We start from the raw sequence: 24,513 nt of genomic DNA, 5'->3' as shown, positions 1-24,513 counted from the left end.
GGGGAAGATAGCTCACATCCATTGGTTCGTCTGTTACTTTCCTCCGTGGGCACAGCCGCGCGATGTGGCCCCACTCCCCACAATCAAAACACTGGGGACCCCTTGATGAAACATTCTCGGGACGGTACTGTCGAGGTCTGGGTGGGGGTTCTGGTCCGAGACGCTGTGTTTTTTTCTCGGGTTTAGGGTGAGGGGTAGGGGTACGAGAGGATTCCTCTACTTCCCAGGGGTAGGAGCGGGGCTGCGCCCGGTAATAGGAGGTGGCCATATTGACTGCTTCTTCTGGAGACAACCCCGAATGTTGTTTTAGCCACCTTTGTATAGGATAGGGAAGGGCTTCAAAGAACTGTTCCAAATAGATCTGTTCCATAATCTCTTCTTTATTGTGTAAGTCTGGTCTAAGCCATTTTTCAGCAGCGGCTTTTAGTTTAAAGTAGAGCGTCTTGGGGTTATCGGCTGCCGACCCGCGTTCCTTCCTAAACCGGACCCGATACGCCTCAGGGTCTAGGCCCAAGTGGTCTAACACGACCTGCTTTATTTCCATATAAGGAGCGTTACCATGGGGATTGGCCACTTGGTAGGTGGCTTGGGCCTCTCCTGTGAGTAACGGGGCTAAAAAGAAGGGCCACTTGACTTCGGGCCATCCTGACGCCCGTGCGGCCCTCTCAAAATTCAACAAAAAGGAATCAGGATCCTCTCCAGACTGGTACTTCTGTAAGGACACGTGCGGCCCGGTGCTTGATTTGTTTTGTAATTGCACAACCAATTCCTGACGGTTGTCAGCCACCTTCTGAAGGCGCTCTACTTGACCCGCTATACTGTCCTTGAACATGGCCCTGTCGGCCTGGGCGGAAGTCATCTGTTTTTCAACGGCCCACTCCAGCTTCTCCTGGCCACGGATCAATTGTTGAATCAAGTTCTCCATTGTGGAGGCGTTATAGAAGATCCCACTTCTGACACCACGTGTGACGCGGTGGAGAAGCAAGGAGTACGAGAGCAATAGGGTCTTAGATAAGTCGTTTTATTGACGGCTCACAAAAGGAGCGGAACAGATGTCTGTTTAAAGAAAACCACAAACAAAAAAAAACTGGGCGACTCTCCGTCAAAATTCCTCTTCAGGACAGGGTCTATGTCGGGCTTCAGTCTTCTGTCTTGCCACCCGGAAAAGGGGAAGAGAAGCGTCTCTTTGCCTTGGCGCTCCGCCGGTGATTCCCCAAAAGAAAAGAAACAAGAAAACTATATATAAAGGCCGTCGTTATGCAGACGCCATTTCTCAGGAAGGGGAGTGAGGGAACACCAGTTGTCCTGCCCGGCACCGTGTGTGTGAAGGGCGTGGGGTTCCTTTATTACTGGGTGCTAGGGTTCTCCATTTTGGTTCCTCGTCTCACCCCCTGGCTCCCGCCCCGGGTAGGGGTATTCCAGATAGCCCCTAGGGTTCCCCGTACCTTGTCAAGCCATGCCCCTCCAGGGACATGGCTCGCGTGCTGGCGGTACCGGATGAGGTCCGGCTCCCTTCTTTCAGCTGGTCCCTCGGTCCTCAGCGGAATCATCCAGTCGTCGTCGTGGTCCCTCTTAGCCTCGGGGTCAGTCTCCTCATCCCAAGCGCGTCGCGGTATCCACCAGGTCTGGAGGTTCTCGTCCGCGGCTCTTCTCTCCGTTGCTCCCGGCGTCTTCTCCCTTGCTCCGTCCTCTTCCGTGTATTTAGGCTCCGCCTCCGGGTCAGGTGATCGGATCAGATGGTGTGCCTCTTCCTGACGCCGTATCTCCGGGTTAAAGGGGAAGAGACCCGATGAGTCCGGTCCCGGCTGTAAGAGGAGACAAGGAGAGAGGTAAGCGGGAAACAGGTCTTCCGGCGGTCCATCTGGGGACGGTCCGTCACACCGGGTTAACCACATAAAATGGCTAGATTACTTAAAAACGTTTTTGTCTAAATTGGGCCATCCCCAATATTTTAAAGAACCATAAACTATGTGTAAGATGTCTATGAGAGACCTTAAAGTGAGCTGTATGAGCTATTTGGGTGTAATTAGAACTACACTAGAATTAAAGAAACCTATGGTTCAAACACATCAATTGACCCTGATGACTTTATCTATTCAACCGTATATTAGATTAATAACTAATGATTACGAAAGGTTTCTGCTAACACGCTTCAGATTGAATATTTTACATAGGTCCTTAAGTTTTCCTGTACAAAATGATTGGTCGAGAGTGTTAAGTAATTGCCCGTGCGATGATTCCACATAATCGATGATACATATACTGTTTTTTTGTAAATGTTATTCTATCGCGAGAAGAAGTTGGATTATTCCTGTAATACAAAGACCAAATTTGAGACAATGTTACCCAGCATTCTTGACCCTGCAACTGCTAGAAAATGAATGTATTATTGCTTCAGTCATTGCCTTCTTAAAAAATGTTTTCAAATGTCGTAAATCAATTTTGATGTGATCTTGATAATATTACGCATACATTTCTTAAGGTGTTTTTATTGTTTCCATTTGTGCTTGTGAACTTTTATGGTTAACTTTAACAGTTACCCAATAAAGAATTTTTGATTTAATTTGATTTGATTTGATGTTTGGACTGGGTAAGTTTCATCCTCGACTTGCTCTGTTTTTGAAAATGAAAGCGTATCGCTGAAAAAAATTAATTATGCAGCTCTGTGAAATCTATGTTGGTTTCTGGGGTAAAATGGCGAGTCTTCATCAGTTTGGTTGTTCGTTCGAGCTCACTGCTTATGGTGATTAATGTTTCTGGACATGTTAGGATTTTAGATCATTTAACTTGTCGCATATTGTTAGAAAGTAAACGATCACTCACTGTAGATAGGGTAGCCGGTGCTGGCGGTACTCTAAGATGCTTAAATCCAAACTGGGAGCAGAGCGGATAATGATCGCTTTCTATGCGTGCGTGTATGGTCATGTCCTAAAGATTCTGCCTTAAATTCAGGCTGACTAGGAGGTAGTCGATACTGCTAGAGTGGTAGCCATTATTAAAAGTATTTGGATCTTCTCTGTTTGAGACGGACCGGCCGTTGGCTGCTCTAAGGCCTTGTTCCAGACATAATACTTTTAATTGGATTGCAGCCTCGGTCCATCGTTTAATCAGGTTTAATTCCAATGCCGGGACTCCCCAGTATTCATCCTCTTCCCTCACAAGGTCAATATCTTCATTGTCGAGCAGTTCAAAAGTGGTGTTTAAATCACCAGCAATTACGACACCAGAATCCCCAGGGAGGGTGTCTAACAATTCACCCAGAGCGTTGATGGTTCCGGATCTTCCTCCCCCACTCTGGCCTCTAGCATATACATTCACTATTGCACAAGTACGATGAGGCCCAAGGGACACCATCAGCACAAGAATGTCTAAGGAATCCAAGGGTAAGAACCGGTTCTTTAGACCTATTTCTTGCTTTACCCAGATTGTGATACCCCCTGATGGGCGGCCCCTAGCACCCCGGGTAGCTGGAGTGCAATAATTTAGATAACCCGGATGAAAAAGCAGATCTGTTACCCAGGTTTCCTTAAAGGCACATATATCATAATTCCCTATAAAGTCATTCCAGTTAGGGGCATCATCCTGGTTCTCAACTCCGCTATGTTCTAGGATAATATAGAGATGGTACGCGACGTTGGGTGTATGTTATTTATCAGCAGGACATTGGAGGGTACATGGCCAGAGTCGTGATTAGACCGATTGAAAACCCTATCGGGTTGGTCTAGCCTAATTTTGGGGTTCCCTATCAAAAGAGTGGAAAATGAGTTGCTAGAACAATCTGTCGGAACTGCCAATGTGCAGTACCCATTGTCCGGGAGTAGCCGTCAATCAACCTCACTAAGCATAGACACAGATTGATAGGGGGCTGCGGGACTTTTGGGGGAAGGTTTGGTGTTTCCTTTGGGCGGGCTAAGTTTAAGGTGAATGGCTGTTACACAAAAAAAATTGTGTCCGTAGATCATAAGCTACTAGATACTCAGACAATTCTTTGTGTGGTAGGGTTAGGGCAATGACATCTGTTTCAACCCCCGTGGTGGAATATCATTTAGCCCTAACAATATCATCCCTTATTATGGCGCTTCATCCCTGCACTTTCTGAATCCAATGAATGGTTTTGTTAATAAGGGAATCCTCATCCTCTGTAGATGATCTAGGTGCAGGCTTTGGTACCTTGATCATGTATATTGTCCTTTTCTGCTCTGGATTAGTGTCTCTGCTATACAGTAAGGGGTACCTATTGGCATGCAGAAGTGAGGTGCTTATTGGTGTGACCGTTTCTGGTTTTGATGCTGGGAGTCTTAAGTGGACCATCCTATTTATTTTGTCCCCCCTTCCACGTTCAAAATGCTGTGGGCTCCTGTAGCCCTTCCAGCATTTATCTTGCTGGCACTGTCCCCCCAGAAACATTAATAATGGCCGAGTGACCCACTCTAGATGATTGTGTATGGTGCTGCCCTCCCTGGGTAGGCATTGACAACCTGGTTTGTCTTTTAGTGTTTGAACTACATTATGCACACTAATAATGGATTCAGAGAGCTGGGCCACGGCTACCTTAAGTACTTTTATTTCTTTGGTCAGATTTAGTAACTGGGCTGATAGTGAGATCGGCATGGGGGTCACTACTGATAGATTTTAGCTGAGTGTCTTTAATTTCTCTACTGGGGACCGAATTCCCCCTGCTGCGGAGGGCAGGGCTAGCCATTGGGTGTGTCTTCCTTTTTAATCGTCTTTTTACCATGGGCCTTTCTTTAATTAGGTCACTGCTATGTTCATTAGACCCGTCCACAGAAGTAGCCGTATCTGAGAGGGGGCGTAGCTGTTACTACATTGGAAGATGGCGAGGTCATCTACCAATACTGCCCCTTCTGTGGCTGAGTTTCCACCTACGTTTGGGGTGGAGCTCTGAGCAGCTATATGACTAGTTTCTTTGTTTTCACTATTAGATGGGATCTTGTTGCATCCTCTGAAAATACTGTATATGGGTTGTGTGCTATGTGCTAGGACACATGGGCTGTTAAATTCGAGGATACCTTCACATTAAGTTAAAAGATTGTCAATGCGGTCGAGTTACCCCCCCCTCCCAACTTTGTGTCCTTCATAGTTATTTGTGGCCTTTTTACTCTTCTTTGCAACCTTTAGCTTTGAAACTTGCGCTCCCTTCTCCTTGGCCTTTCGCTTTCCCATTCTTGAACTTTTGGGTCCACACTATATTAGTTCAAAATCAATGGCCCAAAAAGATATAATGATAAAACAGGATGCCGCTGTGGTGCAGCAGTTAACAGTACCTTGTTCCCTTGGTGGAGATATGGTGAGTTAGCGGGTTCATGCAGTGGTGAAAGTGAAGTCAGGGGGTGGCCCAGCCCAGCCTCCTCCGGGATTTGACGGGCGCAGACAGGCCTGCGGGAGGCCCATTGATGTTTTCTAGTGCCTCAGGGTGCACAGGAGTGGTAACGTCGGCAGCAACAGATCATCAGCAGCGCGGGCAGAGCAGCCTCCACGCCCCCAGCTCCGTAGCAAGCACCGGTCTTCTGTCAATAACGGTGGTCCCCACATCTGCAGGCACAACCCCCGCAGGCACCTGGGGCGTCCCCGGCGATCGCGGCTGCGACATGAGGGCACCGGTTTTACTTATGTGGAGGCCGCGCCTCAGTCGGATCGTGGCGCCGCTGTTACTTGGGCAATCGTGCAGCGATTTGCTTCGCACTAGTGGGAGACAGTGCCTGATCGTTGTCTCCTTCGATTACTTATGCAAACCGTCAGTAAGTCGTGCAAGGTTGAGCAAATTCCGGGCAAATTGAGGTTACAGTCGAGGGAGCTTACTCAATCTGGGCCATTTTGGAAAGGGTCTGCCCGTCTCGAGAGCCTGCCTGCCCATGATTCTTGCCTCACATTATAGTGGCTTTGTAGGGCTGGGTAAGACAGTAATGCCATAATATATTTGAAAGACACAAAATAACTTATTTGAAGCTGAAGAAGAGTGAGATAAAGTTAATTGCACAAGCTGTCTTTGGATTTGCACCTACACCAATGCTATTCATTTGAATGGTACAGTGAGCAATGTGTAGTTTTCCATGTAACATCAGAGTGAATCAACAAACTGCATTTCCTTGATAGACACACAGTGAGATTTTTGTGAAGTACATAAATACTTACCACCTATAAATGGGATGTGTGAGGTATGTGAGCCCAAAACACTATTCCTCTGATCCACATAAATTTTGCAAAGTAAATATGACATCATTACCTAATGTGAATACCTCATTGCTCACACAAACGATTATCAACAATACATAACTTGATGGGTGTGCCAGTACTAGCCAGATACTCATGCCCATATTCCTCAAGTGCACATTGCCTGGCCCTGTGTATACTGATAAATACTGAGTATGCAACACAGGCCATAATAGCTGACTTATGTTACTCTGCCCCAGAGGGGGGTCAAGTGTGGAGTGTGAGTTCATCCACACATTACATCATTTGCACATGTAATTTTGTTTATGTGGCAGAACAGGGAACCTGTAGCAATGTAACACCTCCCCAGGGGATGGTAAAATAAGACATATGGGCAAAACGTCTTCTTGTTTGCTCTTTCCAAGTAAGCTGCATCGTGTGGCATGCTCAGCAAGAAGTAAATGCCAATGCCAATGGATTTTATCCAGGCAAGTGTGGCTTCCTGCACAAATATAAACCAGTGATCAACTCATAACCCATTGCACTATGGTTCACGGGTGTCTTCGTAAGTGCTAAGGAGAAGTGTGTGTCCCAGCACAGGCAGGGAGCAGTAATCTGTAGTATCAATTCAAATCCAGCACTTACCTGCCCTCTCCCTTTCACACAAGCTATTACAGTAAGTAGACTACCTGTGTTGTGCTGTATGTGTAAAATGAAATACTAGGCCCCACTTACAGTGTCTAAAGTATGGAAATGGATTCATACATAATCCTAATATGAGGCAGGTCGACTGTTGTCCAGAGGAGTCTGACAATGCAATATTTTCCTACAATGTATTCAGGACGAAATTAACATCATTTACTTACCTAGCACAATAGTACCAACTTATGACAAATAAATAATATCCAACTAGAGAACAATGATTAATTTCTTGCAATGTAAAACCAAATATCTAAAAACACTACCTAACCCTAACTGACCTCCACAAACTATCAATAACACTAGCCTATACTATCTTATCTAACACTTAATCTATCTTCACCACTATTGACACATGACAAGTTAGACATCATCCACCCAACCCCCTTAATACACACAGGTCAGTACAATAGAAAAATCAACTACACCCCACACATAGAAGCCTAAACAAAGATATATTTTATGCTATTAAAAAAACCACTTGGGGGGTTTATTATTTTGTTTTAACCTAGAACATTAACCTCCACCCACTTAAAATCCTACCATAATAAAAACTAAACAAACAAATACGACATAAAACATCTTAATTATAACTAACCTAAGCTATGCCAAAACCCACACTAAACACTAACTATAACCATAACCACTAAAAATACTAATCATAAAATTAATAAAAACAAAGAAAGGGATTTCCAGAGGTAGAGTCCAAGTAGTAAATCTGGGTGGCAAATCTCTTTCAGGCTCTTCTGCTCCTTCTCAATCCTGGCCATCCTCCGGTCTAAAAGATGCAACTGACGGACAAGCAAATCATGAAAATATGCAGGTGCTCCACTTCCGTCCCTCTTTTGTCCTGTACCTTGCAGCTGCTGCCACCTGAGAGTCTGGAGTGGGCTGTTACATGCCTTGCTGCTGAGTGGCAACCTGAGATGCTGTAGCCGCTGGGGGTTTTCTGTGCATGTGACCATGCAGATGCTCTCCAAACGTCAGCTGACTTTGTCTTCTGATATGTGTGATCCGTTTTCCGAAAAGCAAGGGCTAGTTTATTAATGCACCCATAATATGTGTGACTCAAAGCAGAGATTTTTGCCATGTGTGCTGTCATGTGACCTATGGAGGTAATTGTACCTCATATTAGGGCAAGTTTAATATGTATATCACGGATCACAAAATGTAACTGACATTGTCATACAATCATAAGTGCCAGTCCATACCTACACCTAATCTTGGAATAGAGAAGTGTACAATATACCTTCATTACAATGACTTCTACACACTAACCCAATTAAGGTCAGTGTAGGTGTACAAAAATCTATTTAGTCACAATATAGAACCATGCATTTCACTCATACCAGTGATCCCCACTCGTGCTGATGTGTCAATTGTAAGTAATAGCCATGTCTAGATATGTACACTTTTGTTGTTGGTCTTTCATCATGCAAGGGGGGAGGCGAGGCAAGACCTAAGTGAGATGCTTATAGGTAAGCAAGGGCAGCTTGTGTGGTTCTCCATGTTTTAAGTAATCTGGAGTTATGCAAGGTAGCGCACATTGCTAACTTGCCTTACTCTGCAGTGGGGAGCCATTCCAATAGACGGAAGGTGGGTGCTTGTTATAGACTGTATCGCAATTATCCCTTCTTTCCCTCTTCCTCGTTGGTCCTCTACCCTTCTCCTTCCCAGCGTTCTGTCTACACGATGACCGCCTGCTGTCCCAAGATTCTAAAGCAGTTGAGTCAGATTGTTAACATTTTTTCCTGAGCGGTGGTGGCGTGTATGGGCAGCAAGAATAAATGTGTTCTTCCACATACCTGACTGAAGACTTTCTTTAATATTGGTGATGAATGCTGGACGGGCACAGCACTCCTGCCTCCTCCCCAAAATGCTCAACGCCATGCCACACACTTCTTTTCCTCCAACTACAACACTTGAGTCAATGTTCGTAGCCATTCTTGTCAGCGGTTCTGTCGACCTTCTCTGCTGGATCCTGTTTCATAGTGGAGGCATTCAGATTCTGCCGGTTGTAAGTCACATCATGTCAACTCCATGAGGTGAGGTGCTTTGTGGGTACATGCTGGGGATAAACACTGTGCAGTCCCGACTATCTTCGTGTTTGTTCCCAGTGCCCTTGCCTCTGTTTTCTGCTGTGCTTACCGGCACACATTGCCTCTTCTGAGGTGTTGGCACACGCAACGTCTCTAGTTCAAGCCTTTTCTTCTTCAACAGTAGCCTGTCACACTGATGGGCACAGCTGCTACACAGTCCTAGTGTTCTTTTTCATGCCAGCGCATTTCCTCACGTTTCTGGTGAAATTATCTGTGCATGTCTGCCTGGTACCAGCAGTTGGTGACTCCTTTGGCCATCAGATAGAGCCTTATGTTCATTAATGGAAGCCTGTCATGCTGATAGGCACAGCCTCTTCATTATTTTCAGTGTATTCAATTTTCTTCATTTTATGCTTAAAATATTGTGTGGCTGTGTGTATTTTCATTCTTTGGTTGCCTGTCATTCTGACAGGCACAGCTTCTTCTCTACTATTTAAGCTTGGTTCAAACTGCTAATGTCACTGGTGTCATCGTGCGGACACATGCTTTTCACATTCATAGTTGCCTGGCATGCTGACAGGCACAGCTTCTTTACAGTTATTGTTAACTGTAATACATTAAGTTTATCTTCTATTTTAGCAAATTATATCTTAGCAAAATTCCCTAACATACTTGTCATCACAGCTTTTTTGCAGTTATAATAGGGGAAATATTTACCAAGACTTGCTACATCGTATATGAATACAAGAGGTTGTGTGGCACATCTGCATACCATAATTCTGTTCACTTATCTGCGCAACTTTAAGCATTCTTCCAAAGCTTGTTGTCTTCTATTGACATGGCAAATCCTAATATGAATCAACCTCCAGCATTTTTTGATGAATTGGTAGAACCCTCCATAGCATGGAAGGACTGGGAAAAGATTTTCGCATCTTACCTCATCGCAATTGGAGGAGAAAAATTCTTGCCTTTAAGGAAACATATTCTATTGCACAACATTGTGATTCAAGGTAGGAAGGTGTATGAAAAGTTTTCTGATTCTGATAGCGATTCACGAGGGGAAGACTCTCATGATGCTTACACTACAACCTTAAAGAAATTGACTAAGCACTTCTGGCAAAAGGTAAACGTAGTTCTGGAAAGACACACATTTTTTGGGAGGATGCAAGGAAAAACAGAAACAGTTTCCTCTTACATAGCAGTTCTGGGAGGTCTTGCAAATTTATGTGACTTTGGTACCTTAGGCAACTCTCTCATTAGGGACCAGCTAGTTCGCTGCACAAATAATCCAAAAATCCAAGAGAAATTGCTAACTGGAAACCCAGATCTAAAAGTTGCAGTAGAAATTGCTTAAAGCATTGAACGTATGGCTGAATATATAAGAGAGATGAAAATAAGTAATGGAAGTGATACCATGCATATAGTGAAAAATAAACCCATTCCTGATTCTTTTGGAAGGGAGAGTAGCTCTGTCAAGAAAGGTGGTGAATCTAGAAGTAATAAATATTCATGCAATAAATGATAATACCGAAGAAGTTAACAACACATATGTTTTCCAAGTTATTGAGAACTCTATGAGCAATAGTAATGATTATTCAAAATGTTAGATTTTTCTGGATGGTGTTGATTTTAATAGCTTAGAGAAAAAAAGCAGCTAGGTTATATACGAGTGCACAGCCTAGACTTGTCACCATGCAGTAGTGCTAGTATTGCCCACCTCAAATGGCCTGCTGCTTGAAAGACCACAAATACAACATGTTTTTATAGAAATATGAGAGGCAACACAAGAGAAAGCTGTATAGAAGTAATACAACACAAGCACAAATTTTCAGTTCACACGAAATATTTGCAGTATTCAGGTGTTCTTTATTCCAAGACACAGTGCGACAATGTTCACAGCCAACGCGTTTCGCCCAAACATGGGCTTTTTCAAGGCACGCAATATTAAACGTAGATGCACAAAGTATGTTCCACAGGTGTCGTCGCATACAGTGTAGGTAGAATCAAAATGAAGAGTGAAACGTAAATGCTCATAAGTCATAAAGTACATCCGGGATGAGAGTTCTCAAGGAGTCCTAGTAGTATTAGGTTTCGAGTAGAGTATTCCAAGTTGTACTTTCGGGGGGTCAATAACGCCGTGCTTGCCGTCGTGATTCTTTTGGAAGGGAGAGTAGCTCTGTCAAGAAAGGTGGTGAATCTAGAAGTAATAAATATTAATGCAATAAATGATAATACCGAAGAAGTTAACAACACATATGTTTTCCAAGTTAATGAGAACTCTATGAGCAATAGTAATGATTATTCAAAATGTTAGATTTTTCTGGATGGTGTTGATTTTAATGTATATGTTGACTCTTGCTCTCCTTATACTCTTATTGAGTATGACATTTTCAAGAATAAATTCCAGGGTAAGAGTTGCATATTGATGTTACCTGACATTGAACCAGGGGGTTATAACAGGGATCCAATTCCTCTGGAAGGCATGTTGTCATTGGAAATTAAATTCAAAGACAAACTTACACACAGAAAAGTTTATCTAACTAAGAAGAGGTCCTGTTTGTTGGGGTGGGCTCATCATAAAGAGTTGTATGTCAAATTAGACCCCAACAAAGTGGAACCAGTGTTTGCAGTGGAAGAGGGCAATCAATAACTCAAAGTTATTTGTGATGATTTTCCAGAAGTGTTTAATGAAAATTTTGGTCACTTAAAAGGTTTCAAACATAAAATCAAATTAAAAGATAATGCAGTTCCAGTTATTCATAAGGTTCGTCTAATTCCCTATCTCATGCAAGCACCATTTAGGTAAGAGTTAGATAAATTGGTGTCCCAAAACATTATTGAACCTATTGAAAGTTCCTTATGGATTGCCCTTATTGTAATTGCACAAAAATTGGGTGGTAAAGGATTGCGTCTCAGTGTGGATCATAGAGACCTTAATTCATATATCTGGGTAGACAGACTCCCCCTTCCTCGCATCAATGATATGATCAGCATGATTGTGGAAGCAGAGTTATATTTTGTGATTGACTTATCATCCGCCTATCATCAAATTGAATTACACCCAGATTCTAAGTCTCTAATGTCTTTCATTACTTCTTTTGGGGAATACAGATTCCACCGCATGCCTTTCGGCCTTGCTTCTGCTGCGGCTGTTTTACAGCGTGTTATGCGGCGCATTTTGGGGAAAATTGCCAATGTCCCTTGTTTTCAAGACTCACATCTGTGTGAATATGAATGTTTAATGCACATTCAGTGGAGTGTTGCATCTGGAGCAGTACAGGGCCATGCAACCCCCACATGACGATGTTGGCCCATGGAGGGCCAGCCAGGGTCCTTCAGGGAATGTCAAGTCCAAAGCTAGAGGAAGAGTTCAGTCTGCAGTCTGATTGCTGTGTCATTGGCGATCAAACAGCATATGGCAGTCCATGTCGAGGTCCAAGGTGAGTGTCGCAGAGTGCATCGGGGGACAGTGGAAGGTGATGATGCAGAGGGCAGTACCAAGCTGAATTTGGACCTATGGCTGAGATGCATGCTGCTGCGTCCTTCTTACCACGATGTCGGAATCATTTGCTTCTTCGTCCTCTGCTGTTTCATGTGCCTCACGTCTGGGTGGTGGTGTTCTGTCTACAGCACTGTGTGGCAGTGACACATCAGTGCCGTAGGTGGAAGGTCTGCCGCACTGTGTGGCACTGACACTTCAGGGGGCGGAGTTGTGGATGGAGTGATAGCAGCAGCATGGATCAGTGCAAGGCCTTGTGGCAGCAATGCCATGAGGATGGTCCTGAGGTCATTGAGGAACCCAGCTACCTCTCGCTGGTGTGCAGCCATGGCAGCCGCACTTTCCGCATTCGCCAGCTCTATGGTCTCCATTAACCTCCGCATGTTTCCTAACTCCCGTGTGACACCGCTAAAGCCACTCTGACTGGACAGTTGTTCTATTCTCTGAGTCAGGGCTCCAGCGATGTCAGCCATGGTCCTTTGGAGAGCATGGAGCGGACTGTGGGTGTCCGTTAGGGACCGTCAGTGGTCCCTGATGGAACTTAGACACCCACGTATGGCATCTAGTTTCTTTGCCATGCGGTCGAAGCCCACCAGCACCTGTTCTGCCAGATTCTCCTGGTACCCCAACACACGGCATTGGAAGGCCATGTGTTCCTCGTGGGGGTCCTGGGAGACAGCCGTGGTGGGGGGTGCTGCCTGCTGCGTGGTCTGTGCAGGGGGTGGGGTCTCCTCATAGCAGCTGGGCTGCCCAGCTCCTGGAAGTGGGCTGCATAGGCTCTCCACGAGCAGTTGTAGGGCATCAGAGTCGAAGCTGTGGTGGTCCTCTTCGTTATCAGAGAAGAGAGGGTCGGGCTGCTCAGCAGGAGGTGTTGATTCTCCCTCTGCAATGTGAAGGGGAGATGCAGTTTAGCAATGCGTCCACATGTATGTTGTCGCATTGTACATGTTTTCATACAGACAGCATGACTGGGTACATTGTGGGTGTTTGGGAGGAACTGCCTATTTGATGGGGGACAGTGGACATTTTGACAACAGACGTGTGTGTGTTTGAACTTGTGCATTATCAGCTCACATTTCCCTGCAATGCCAAATGTGATTGGCCAGTGTCTGCACCCAAGCAGCACCACTTGTGTCCTGTGTTCTGTTGTAGGTGTTTTGCAGATTGAGCCACATCGTTGTCAATGTTGATGTGCTCTGCATGTGATGTGTGTGTGCCGCATTTTGGGGGAGTCATCCTGCAGCTCTGATTTGCTGGCCCTTATCCCTTTCATGCGGTGTGCCTTTATTTCTGTGCTTGCACAGTGCTGACATGTTGCATACTTGGGTACATTGGTCTGTTGGTGGAAGTTGGTGGTCTGGGGCATGGTTTTTCCACAGCTGTGCTATGCTTACTTGTGCATGTGTGCCATTGTGCCCATCTAACCCGTCCCCCCAGTCCCTGGTCATTACTCACCCTGTTGCTGTTGTGTCCGGTCCTGTTTTGCAGTGTCCGGGCCCCCAACTCCTGCCACCGTCTCCCCACTTATGACTGTGGCCACCATTTCCTCCATTTCATCCAGCTCCTCCTGTGGCACTGGACTCCCACTTCCAGTCTGCATTGCTGCCTTCCAGTTGTTGGCGAGTTTCAGCTTGGTATTTTGCTTGACATCATTCCAGCGCCTCTTGACCTCTTCCATTGTCCTCTTCAGCACTCCGACTGCATTCACCATGTCCACAATGGGCTGCCACTGTCCATTTTTTGTTGCCAATGACACAGTGGAGGTGATGAACAGTAGTTGATGGTGTTCTATCACTTCCGTTATCAGGATCCTGTTTTCTTGCGGACTCTTCTTCTTGTTTGTTGTAACGCTTTTCGCCCTAATTAGGATGGGTATTCCCAGACGTGGGACCCGTGCTCACTACGCCACTGGAGTCAAGCTATCCTGGCTGATGACGGCTGATAGCCAGAAACCGGTCCTAGGATGCTTGATTCCGGTCCAGGGAAGACATGGCTTGGCAGTTCGGGCTGGACTGTTCCCATGAGGCACAGGGTCAAGACTGATTTGCATATGGCCATGTCTGAACTGGGGTGGCGTAGTGGGCAAAAGAACGATGGATTTAACCCAGATCTCTTGACTGGGGGAGAATGTCTGCATTGTCAGCATTCCGTCCATCATTTGTTTGTTGTAACGCTTTTCGCCCTAATTAGGATGGGTATTCCCAGACGTGGGACCCGTGCTCACTACGCCACTGGAGTCAAGCTATCCTGGCTGATGACGGCTGATAGCCAGAAACCGGTCCTAGGATGCTTGATTCCGGTCCAGGGAAGACATGGCTTGGCAGTTCGGGCTGGACTGTTCCCATGAGGCACAGGGTCAAGACTGATTTGCATATGGCCATGTCTGAACTGGGGTGGCGTAGTGGGCAAAAGAACGATGGATTTAACCCAGATCTCTTGACTGGGGGAGAATGTCTGCATTGTCAGCATTCCGTCCATCATTTGTTTGTTGTAACGCTTTTCGCCCTAATTAGGATGGGTATTCCCAGACGTGGGACCCGTGCTCACTACGCCACTGGAGTCAAGCTATCCTGGCTGATGACGGCTGATAGCCAGAAACCGGTCCTAGGATGCTTGATTCCGGTCCAGGGAAGACATGGCTTGGCAGTTCGGGCTGGACTGTTCCCATGAGGCACAGGGTCAAGACTGATTAGCATATGGCCATGTCTGAACTGGGGTGGCGTAGTGGGCAAAAGAACGATGGATTTAACCCAGATCTCTTGACTGGGGGAGAATGTCTGCATTGTCAGCATTCCGTCCATCATTTGTTTGTTGTAACGCTTTTCGCCCTAATTAGGATGGGTATTCCCAGACGTGGGACCCGTGCTCACTACGCCACTGGAGTCAAGCTATCCTGGCTGATGACGGCTGATAGCCAGAAACCGGTCCTAGGATGCTTGATTCCGGTCCAGGGAAGACATGGCTTGGCAGTTCGGGCTGGACTGTTCCCATGAGGCACAGGGTCAAGACTGATTTGCATATGGCCATGTCTGAACTGGGGTGGCGTAGTGGGCAAAAGAACGATGGATTTAACCCAGATCTCTTGACTGGGGGAGAATGTCTGCATTGTCAGCATTCCGTCCATCATTTGTTTGTTGTAACGCTTTTCGCCCTAATTAGGATGGGTATTCCCAGACGTGGGACCCGTGCTCACTACGCCACTGGAGTCAAGCTATCCTGGCTGATGACGGCTGATAGCCAGAAACCGGTCCTAGGATGCTTGATTCCGGTCCAGGGAAGACATGGCTTGGCAGTTCGGGCTGGACTGTTCCCATGAGGCACAGGGTCAAGACTGATTTGCATATGGCCATGTCTGAACTGGGGTGGCGTAGTGGGCAAAAGAACGATGGATTTAACCCAGATCTCTTGACTGGGGGAGAATGTCTGCATTGTCAGCATTCCGTCCATCATTTGTTTGTTGTAACGCTTTTCGCCCTAATTAGGATGGGTATTCCCAGACGTGGGACCCGTGCTCACTACGCCACTGGAGTCAAGCTATCCTGGCTGATGACGGCTGATAGCCAGAAACCGGTCCTAGGATGCTTGATTCCGGTCCAGGGAAGACATGGCTTGGCAGTTCGGGCTGGACTGTTCCCATGAGGCACAGGGTCAAGACTGATTTGCATATGGCCATGTCTGAACTGGGGTGGCGTAGTGGGCAAAAGAACGATGGATTTAACCCAGATCTCTTGACTGGGGGAGAATGTCTGCATTGTCAGCATTCCGTCCATCATTTGTTTGTTGTAACGCTTTTCGCCCTAATTAGGATGGGTATTCCCAGACGTGGGACCCGTGCTCACTACGCCACTGGAGTCAAGCTATCCTGGCTGATGACGGCTGATAGCCAGAAACCGGTCCTAGGATGCTTGATTCCGGTCCAGGGAAGACATGGCTTGGCAGTTCGGGCTGGACTGTTCCCATGAGGCACAGGGTCAAGACTGATTTGCATATGGCCATGTCTGAACTGGGGTGGCGTAGTGGGCAAAAGAACGATGGATTTAACCCAGATCTCTTGACTGGGGGAGAATGTCTGCATTGTCAGCATTCCGTCCATCATTTGTTTGTTGTAACGCTTTTCGCCCTAATTAGGATGGGTATTCCCAGACGTGGGACCCGTGCTCACTACGCCACTGGAGTCAAGCTATCCTGGCTGATGACGGCTGATAGCCAGAAACCGGTCCTAGGATGCTTGATTCCGGTCCAGGGAAGACATGGCTTGGCAGTTCGGGCTGGACTGTTCCCATGAGGCACAGGGTCAAGACTGATTTGCATATGGCCATGTCTGAACTGGGGTGGCGTAGTGGGCAAAAGAACGATGGATTTAACCCAGATCTCTTGACTGGGGGAGAATGTCTGCATTGTCAGCATTCCGTCCATCATTTGTTTGTTGTAACGCTTCTTGCGGACTGAACCTTTTCTTCCTACTCTTCTTCTCCTTGCCCTTCCCTGACCCCGAGGTCCAAGGCTGGTCCTCCGGGGGGCTTGTGGGGTTCTGGTTCTCCCCCGTACTTGCTCCGGCAACGCCCATTGTGCTTCGCTGTTGTTTGGCATTTGTTTGTCTTTTTTTCTACTTTTATGGTGATTGTTCCCACCTGACGCGTGGGAATTGCAGGCCTGTAGCTGGTTTTCGCTGATTTTTGTATCCTCATCACAGCTTTTTTTCCGTTTGTGTATCGCATTTTTGCGGTGTGTCATTGATTTCAACACGGCCATTTGATGCGTTATCTGGAGACTATCGCATGGTCCCGCGGTGTTGTGAATACTTGGGTAACAAACACGGCATAAATTTCAAGCGATGGACTGCGATTTTGAAGGTTGCTTTAAGTTACTTTTGCGATGGTTATCACACATTCTAGAGAATATCCCCCTAAGAGTATAAACAGGCTTGTTCTCATAGTTTTATTTCAGTTAATGGCTCGATGTAATTGTCTACTGTCTGCAGAATAATGGTATAGTCATGCTTTCAGATGGTAAAGTGTCCTAATCAATTAGACTGTTTTTTTCATTAGTCATGAATACATTAGTGGGGGATACATTTTAGTGTAAACATCATGGAATAGCAACTATCTCGGATGGATATAAGTAAAAGGCTCATAATTAGCCCACTCAAATGGATATACGTTGAGGGCTGTTTAATAGCCTGTAGCATAAAGTATAATCACTTACTGTCTCATGGCGTACATATGAAAAAATCTTTGCGCAGTTATCCCGTGGACCCTAAGGAAACTCAATAAAGTGACTACACATAGACAGGGGTCTACATATAGTTTAACAATAGCTAGTATGTGCAGGGCCGAACTGGGAACCAAAACCGGCCCTGACAAAGTGCTCGGCCGGCCCCCACGGCCGGTTTTCGGGCCGATTTTGTTACAGGGCCGATTTTCCAGTTATGCTGCAAAAACGACCCTGTAACAAAAACGTCCCCCAGGGGCCCAAAACCAGCCCCACAGTGCCTAGGAAGTTTGCGTCGACATTGGTGAACAGGCCCCGGTGGTCTAGTTTTGCCTGCACATTGATGGAATGCATGTGGTTTCTGTTGCGGTTGATTGTGTGCAGTGTCGGAAGGGGGCACAAGTAGCACATGTGTGCAGTCAATTGCCCCCAACATGTGTGGGAAGCCAGCTATGGCGTAGTTCCCTTGCTTGGGACAAGGACATTGTAAAGCCCTGTGTCACATTATACCTGCGCCAGGTATAATGTATGCAGAGTAGGCGTTCCCATGCTAAAAGGCACGTAGAACTGGCACAGTGAAATTTACAAGATTTCACTGCGTCGCTCTACGCCTTCACTGCGTCAAGATCCCTACGCCTGATCAGACCAGGCATAAGGATTGACGGAGGGCATTTTACATGGGACCTACCAATGTTTTCTGGCGCATTGATGGAGTTGCATCACTTTTGTGAACTCCAACAATGCGTTACTTTTCCTCCAACAGATGCGTCAGAATTTCTGAGGCATCTGTTATTCCTTGCGCCATGGTGCACTGTATTGTAAATACAGCGCATCCATGGTGGCGCAAGTACATTTGGAGGTAACGCAAGGAAACTGACGCATCTATGCAGATGCGTCAGTTCCTTGTAAATCTGCCCCCAAATAAGGGAAAGCTTCCTATTGACAGTTCCTTGGGGCCTAACTGAGACGGAGAGGCTACCATATAGATCTGCTGGATAGGCAGTCCATCTATCTTCCGGAATCATACATACAAAGGCCCCCCCCCCATTTTTGCCACTTGACTCATTAACGTTTGCCAAGAACTTTTGTTAATCCCCTGATGGAATAATTTCCTGCATCTCATCCCACTTACTATGATAAAAGGAGGCCTTTTTCTCTTTAACCAGCTGCTTGTATTGGGACTTAAACGTAACCAATTCCAGAGATACAGCACCGCCTGGGCATCGCCTAGCTTTCTTAAACGTCCATCTCGCCAAACATTTCAACTCCTGGCAAGCTAAATCAAACCAACCCTTCCCCACAATATGACTGGCTGCCTGTGATCCACACTTCCTAACATTTATGGCAGTGCAGCCCAACACAGTGGAAATAATTTCACTGAACCACACAATTCTGTTCTCCGAACACACAGAGCCCACCTCAGGGTTTTCTGTTAATTGGAATGCAGCTAAAAGTTGGAGATGAATAGGATCTAGGCATGTTGTGAGCTTCCACGGACAGGAAACTCCCGAAGGCAATGCCCTTTCTATGGCCGCTAGCTCACAACGACTAAGAACTGCCGATGTGGCCCAATGGTCACTACTCTCGTACTTTGCAACTTTAAATTCTGAAAGGACACCAAAGTGCCAGAAGGGCGTAAACATATAATCAATCGAACCTGCCAGAACGTTGCAGCTGCAGGCATATCATTATTAAAACGGCCATTTACACAGATGAAACTATTATTTACTAGCCATTGACTCAGGGTTTTGGCCTCCTGTTTAATGGTACCAGGAGGAAACAAACCAGGCTGGGGAGATAGAATAAAAATCCTGGGCATCTTCCATCAGTAAATCCAACAGGGAGGGAAAGAGACGAGCATTGAAATCCTTGGCCATACTTATAATTGCTTCTGGGAATTTCGCTACCAAGTTCTGGAAGGATAGCTCAAAAGATTCCAGGGTGGTAAATCTTTTACCATGCTGCCAAACGGCAGTCTCACTCTGCTCAGATAGTCTATCATTTACTAAAACCACCCTCAAATTCTTGGGTAACTGACTATCATGCCATGTTCTCTCAAGCCTCGAAAGCGGCCTATTATAGGAATGGGGTGTAAACCGCACACATTCATGAAAATCATGAAAACGTAATAATGAGGATGGGATGGGCTCAGACTGGTGTGCAAGTGGGGCAGGGATTCTTTAAGGGGGGGTAGGTGGCTTGTAAACCTGCCTTGGCCAAATGATCTACTGCCTTAAGTGCCAACTGAGCATTGCAAGGGGAAAGTAAAAGAAACTCTAGATGCTTCCCTTCCTTGTTCCCCACACTGGAACCCCACCGAGATTAAATCATCCGTTGACATCCCAGAGAGTAAGGGATAATTGATGGAATACATGAAGGATTTTTGAATGGCTTCAATGGATGTCATTTCCATGCTTTTTTCCCTCAGCGGATAATATCCACCAGCACTTCTGAATAGTCCAAATTAAACCTAGGTAGGGATTCAGAACGGGTGGAGCATTCTTTACAAGACATACTGGAGCCCAAGGGTTTGGGCACCTTGCCACTAGCAGATGCTGAAGCCTTTTTACTTGGTGTGAAGCGGCCTTTTGCGGGTAGAGAAATTGTAGCTGGCCCATGTTTTAGGACAAGCTTTTGTTATAGCCTCACTAGAAATAGATACCACTGCTGGAGTGCCGCTAGGTCACATGGTGGACCTTAAATACTGATCTGAACAGGGGACATCCTGACAGGGGTATAGACCTTGCCTTCAAATTCAAGGATTTTTTTTTACCAAAACATGGATTGTGGGATCTTACAGTTCTACTCAAGCCTCTGGCCCTCTAGGAAATGTATTCGCTTTAGGAGAATTAAGGGGTCCAAAAGGTACTTTCTTTTCCTTGCAAACATTGGACATTTGGAAATATAAACTGTGCCTTTCAGAGCAGATTGAGTCCCTCCTTTTTCTGTTGTTATTGGCCTTTGAAATCCTCCTGAAACTCTGGGGGAGAACTTTGGAACCTCTGCCTTGTCATACAATTAACACATCACTTACGGAATTACGGGGTTCACATCAAATGTTTTTCAGAAGCTTTGATTGGTCCACTTGATTTGATCTTATATGTACAAGAGATTCTAAGATACCATGCAAAGTGTTTTGTATAAGCAACATTACTCCCAGCTGAGATGAGGAGGGAGTTGACTGGATATCAATGGCCCCTCACTGAGAGCCAAGAGTTGTGTTTGGTTTCCCGGACATGGAGGCCTTCTGAGAAAGAAAGATGCTCTGATCCAGGGAGCCTCCACTATAATCTAACCGTCGGGACTCAAGTCCTTCCAATGACAAATAGGACAAAGAAATGTTGAGGCAAGGCGAACAAGACTATCTTGGGACCTCGCTCCTAGCCTGCAGAGAGGCTTCCAGAGAATTGACTAATTGCACACCATCCATTACCAAGCACGCCCCCTCAGTTGCTGGACAAGGAATATTGAGCATCTCGCTGGGCCTCTCACACCCCCCACCTGAGGAAGGGAGCTAGTATTAAAGTGTTTTGAGACAAAATTCCTCATAGACGTGGCAAGGGACAAGCGTGAGCATTCCCATTTGACAGGGAGATTAAGTCAGGCTGGGAAGTCGCCTTTTCACCCCTGCCTTCCTCCTTTTGCAGGGCCTCCCTTGGGCTCTTCTTTTTGAGACACACAGGAGGACTCTCTTATGGTGAAGCATGGGAAGGGAGACATAAGAGGAGGTATCCATTGCAGACAAAAACAAGGAAACCACTCCAAACCAAGAAGAAAAAAGCAACACTTACCTCCTTCTTAAGTACGCTCTCAAATAACCACTGCCGCTGCCACCACTACCACACCACTCCAACCAAGTGCTACTCAGTGCTACTTCATTGTCAATAGATCCCGTAGGTGAAGAGAGAGTCAACTACTTCCAAGAAGCTCCTGGATTGAGATGTTAATGGAGGCCAGGTGGAAAGGGACGACAGCACTGTGCATCTTGGGTACACTGGGCTTCACTTAACCTCATTAGGCTTCACTTAGGAACTATGGGGCTGGTTGGGGCAAAAGACCCAGTCTGCTGCAAATCTAAGCCCCCTGGATACCCAAGGGGCTAGGACACAGTAGGGGAAGGGAGCCTATAATGGCAATCAGCCTGCCCAGAGTCCGATCCCAAAGCTTCTTTATTGTGTCCTCCTTCGCTGACTGCTTGGACTGCATGTCGCCCACAAACCGCCTCAGGCTGCTCTCAGAGACGAAGAAAAGTTTTCCGAGCAACCATTATCAACTGTTGATCCTGGTTCCGCAGAACAGCAAGCTGCCCTGCCGTGGTAAAAATTATGTCAGTGTAGTGACAGCTCCAGAAAGAAGTGCCTGAGGCTAGAGCGTCTAATCGGACTCTTCAGGTTGTCTGGGCTGGGGGAAGCGGAAGTGGGTGAGTGGGCATGAGCACATCAGGGCTCGGCTGAGCAAGAAGGAGGCCGTAGCACTGTGCCTAGAGTCTACATAATTCAGGACTGGTAGTGATAAGTGGTCATACTGATTATGATGTACCTGTATGGTGCTATATGTACGTTTAAATGTGACTTGTAGCCAGACCAAACACTAGGGGGCATATTATCAAGACAGGCGATAAAATTATTGCCGCTCCAATTGGAATTCCATAGAGCATATTATCAAACCCATTATCGCCGTTTTATCAGCAGTTTTCTGCCGCTAAAGCGGCAATAATTTTATCGCCTGTCTTGATAATATGCCCCTAAGATGTTATTGGTTTGATCTTCTGAGTTCCCAAGCTTCTCATCACTCAGATTACATGTCATACCACTGCGTGTGTCTCAACTTTTTTAGTACGGTGTGATCACCAGTTTACCATAGCCATTGAGTGTAAGTCAGTTAGCATGCACAACATGGAGTATCTATAACTTTGTACTTGTACATGCTTGCCTTCTTTTGACTTCACTAATCATCAGTGTATTTGCATGATAGAGCTGTATTGGTACTTTGTGCTTTTTAATTAAATGTGATGTGTACTCCCCCACTAGTGTAGATTTTGCACTATACATTGCCCTCGTACCTTACGGGGCTATCCAATACATGATCACTTTCAACATGGATATATACAGATGGATGCACATACATCTACATGACTCATTGGGTGATAGCCCTTCTCATCTAGCCTCTTTGTGACAATCTCTAGAGTACACAGCTGGTTGTTGCATATCTCAATCTGAGTGGAACATGATTTTCTATGAGTGTCATATGTTTATAGGCCAAAAAGAGGCTTCATTTAAAGACATTTTACACTTTGACAAAGTTCAAGTCAATACACCATCATTTTACATTGTGAAGTTAAAGTATGAAAATGAGACTTGTTTGGTGAATCGTTAACAGCTGAATAGCCATGGTGGTGTGATGGGATTATTTATTTGTGAGATCCATTCAGTGAGGCTCACATGTTTATGTTGGCTCATATGTAAGGCCATTTCAATCACTATTTGTTGATGGTGGATCTGATGTCACACATACATAATTCATGTATTTAAGATATTGGCTAAACAAATACCATGGGATGCTACATATTTGTCTGATAAGTCTTCACATCTTTTGATGACTGTGACAGTGATTAGATCACTATTTTCAAGCAAAACTTAAATGATGCACATGGGAAGATTTTGGGAAATCGGAACATTGATTTATTCTTACAGCACAGAAATCATGGGTGAGTAATTATTGCTTTTTTGGTAGATTATGCGAAAACATTTGCAACAATTTGGTCCCGTCTCATATGACCTGCCATTGTGTGCTCTATATCTGCACCTGTTTCATCATCCTCTTGCGGTTCACATGGGATTTCAGTCTAATAGTCCCATGGCACATTTGTTTTGGGACAGAATTTATGCAATATTGCACAGAGTAATATAATTTTGCAGACCATAAGAGGTGAGTACAGAAGTCTTCCACCTGATTTGTCCAGGCCATGGAAATGGAATTTATGACCCCAAACATTCACTCTACAAAAATTTCGAGATTTACTCAGAGCTCATTACATTTTATCTGCCCATTCATCTGAGGACTTGGAGATGGGGTCATGATCCATGGCTGCAAACCATATCCTTGGTCACCTGAAAAGTTGAAAATACCATAAGTCAATGATTTGATACATCCTTACTTAGACATAACTAACTGTGTGTTATGTATGCAGACAAACCCACACACATTTCTTTAACTTTTAACAGATATGTCATAGGTACTGTTGACCATTGCTTTACACATGCATGTTCAACATATACGAGTCAATGAACATGTTGTATATGGTGTAAGAAATACAACACATCCGCATGCTAGCTTTCATGTTTAGCCAGAAGATTATTATGATAAGTGAGTTAGAATTTTTATATCAAATATATGAGAATTTTCCTCAATATGTATGCAAAGTATACAATTTAGGTTTAGATTGTCTTGCATACATTTTGCACTATATAGGTTGTGACAGTGTCAACATGTTTGACGCTCAAACATACATTTGTCCTATTTCACCTATGATGTCCTTCCTTGCCTGCATAACAGTTGCACAGCCTTATATTGGCTTACATAATTTGCTTAGCAAATGTAACCATTATTCAACATGTAACCTGGATATTTTAATTGGCTTTATTCATACATCAACTAATGCTTTTTGTATAAAAAGTTGTTTTGTTAAACTTAGAATGACACATAGGTATGGCAATGTAGGCTAATTAAGTATAGGACAACATGATGTGGATATAAATGACTATGTACTACAGACCTATACACAACGCTTTCTGCATTCACATGTATATAAGTGAAATTGCCCTGTTGTGAATCTGTATTATATGCCTTCATTATTACATAATTTCTTTAGCACAAGATGGTTCACATTTTGAT

Source organism: Triturus cristatus, chromosome 2_2, assembly GCF_964204655.1.
Source record: "Triturus cristatus chromosome 2_2, aTriCri1.1, whole genome shotgun sequence".
Classification (NCBI taxonomy): domain Eukaryota; kingdom Metazoa; phylum Chordata; class Amphibia; order Caudata; family Salamandridae; genus Triturus; species Triturus cristatus.
Note: the sequence above shows the minus strand (reverse complement) of the source record.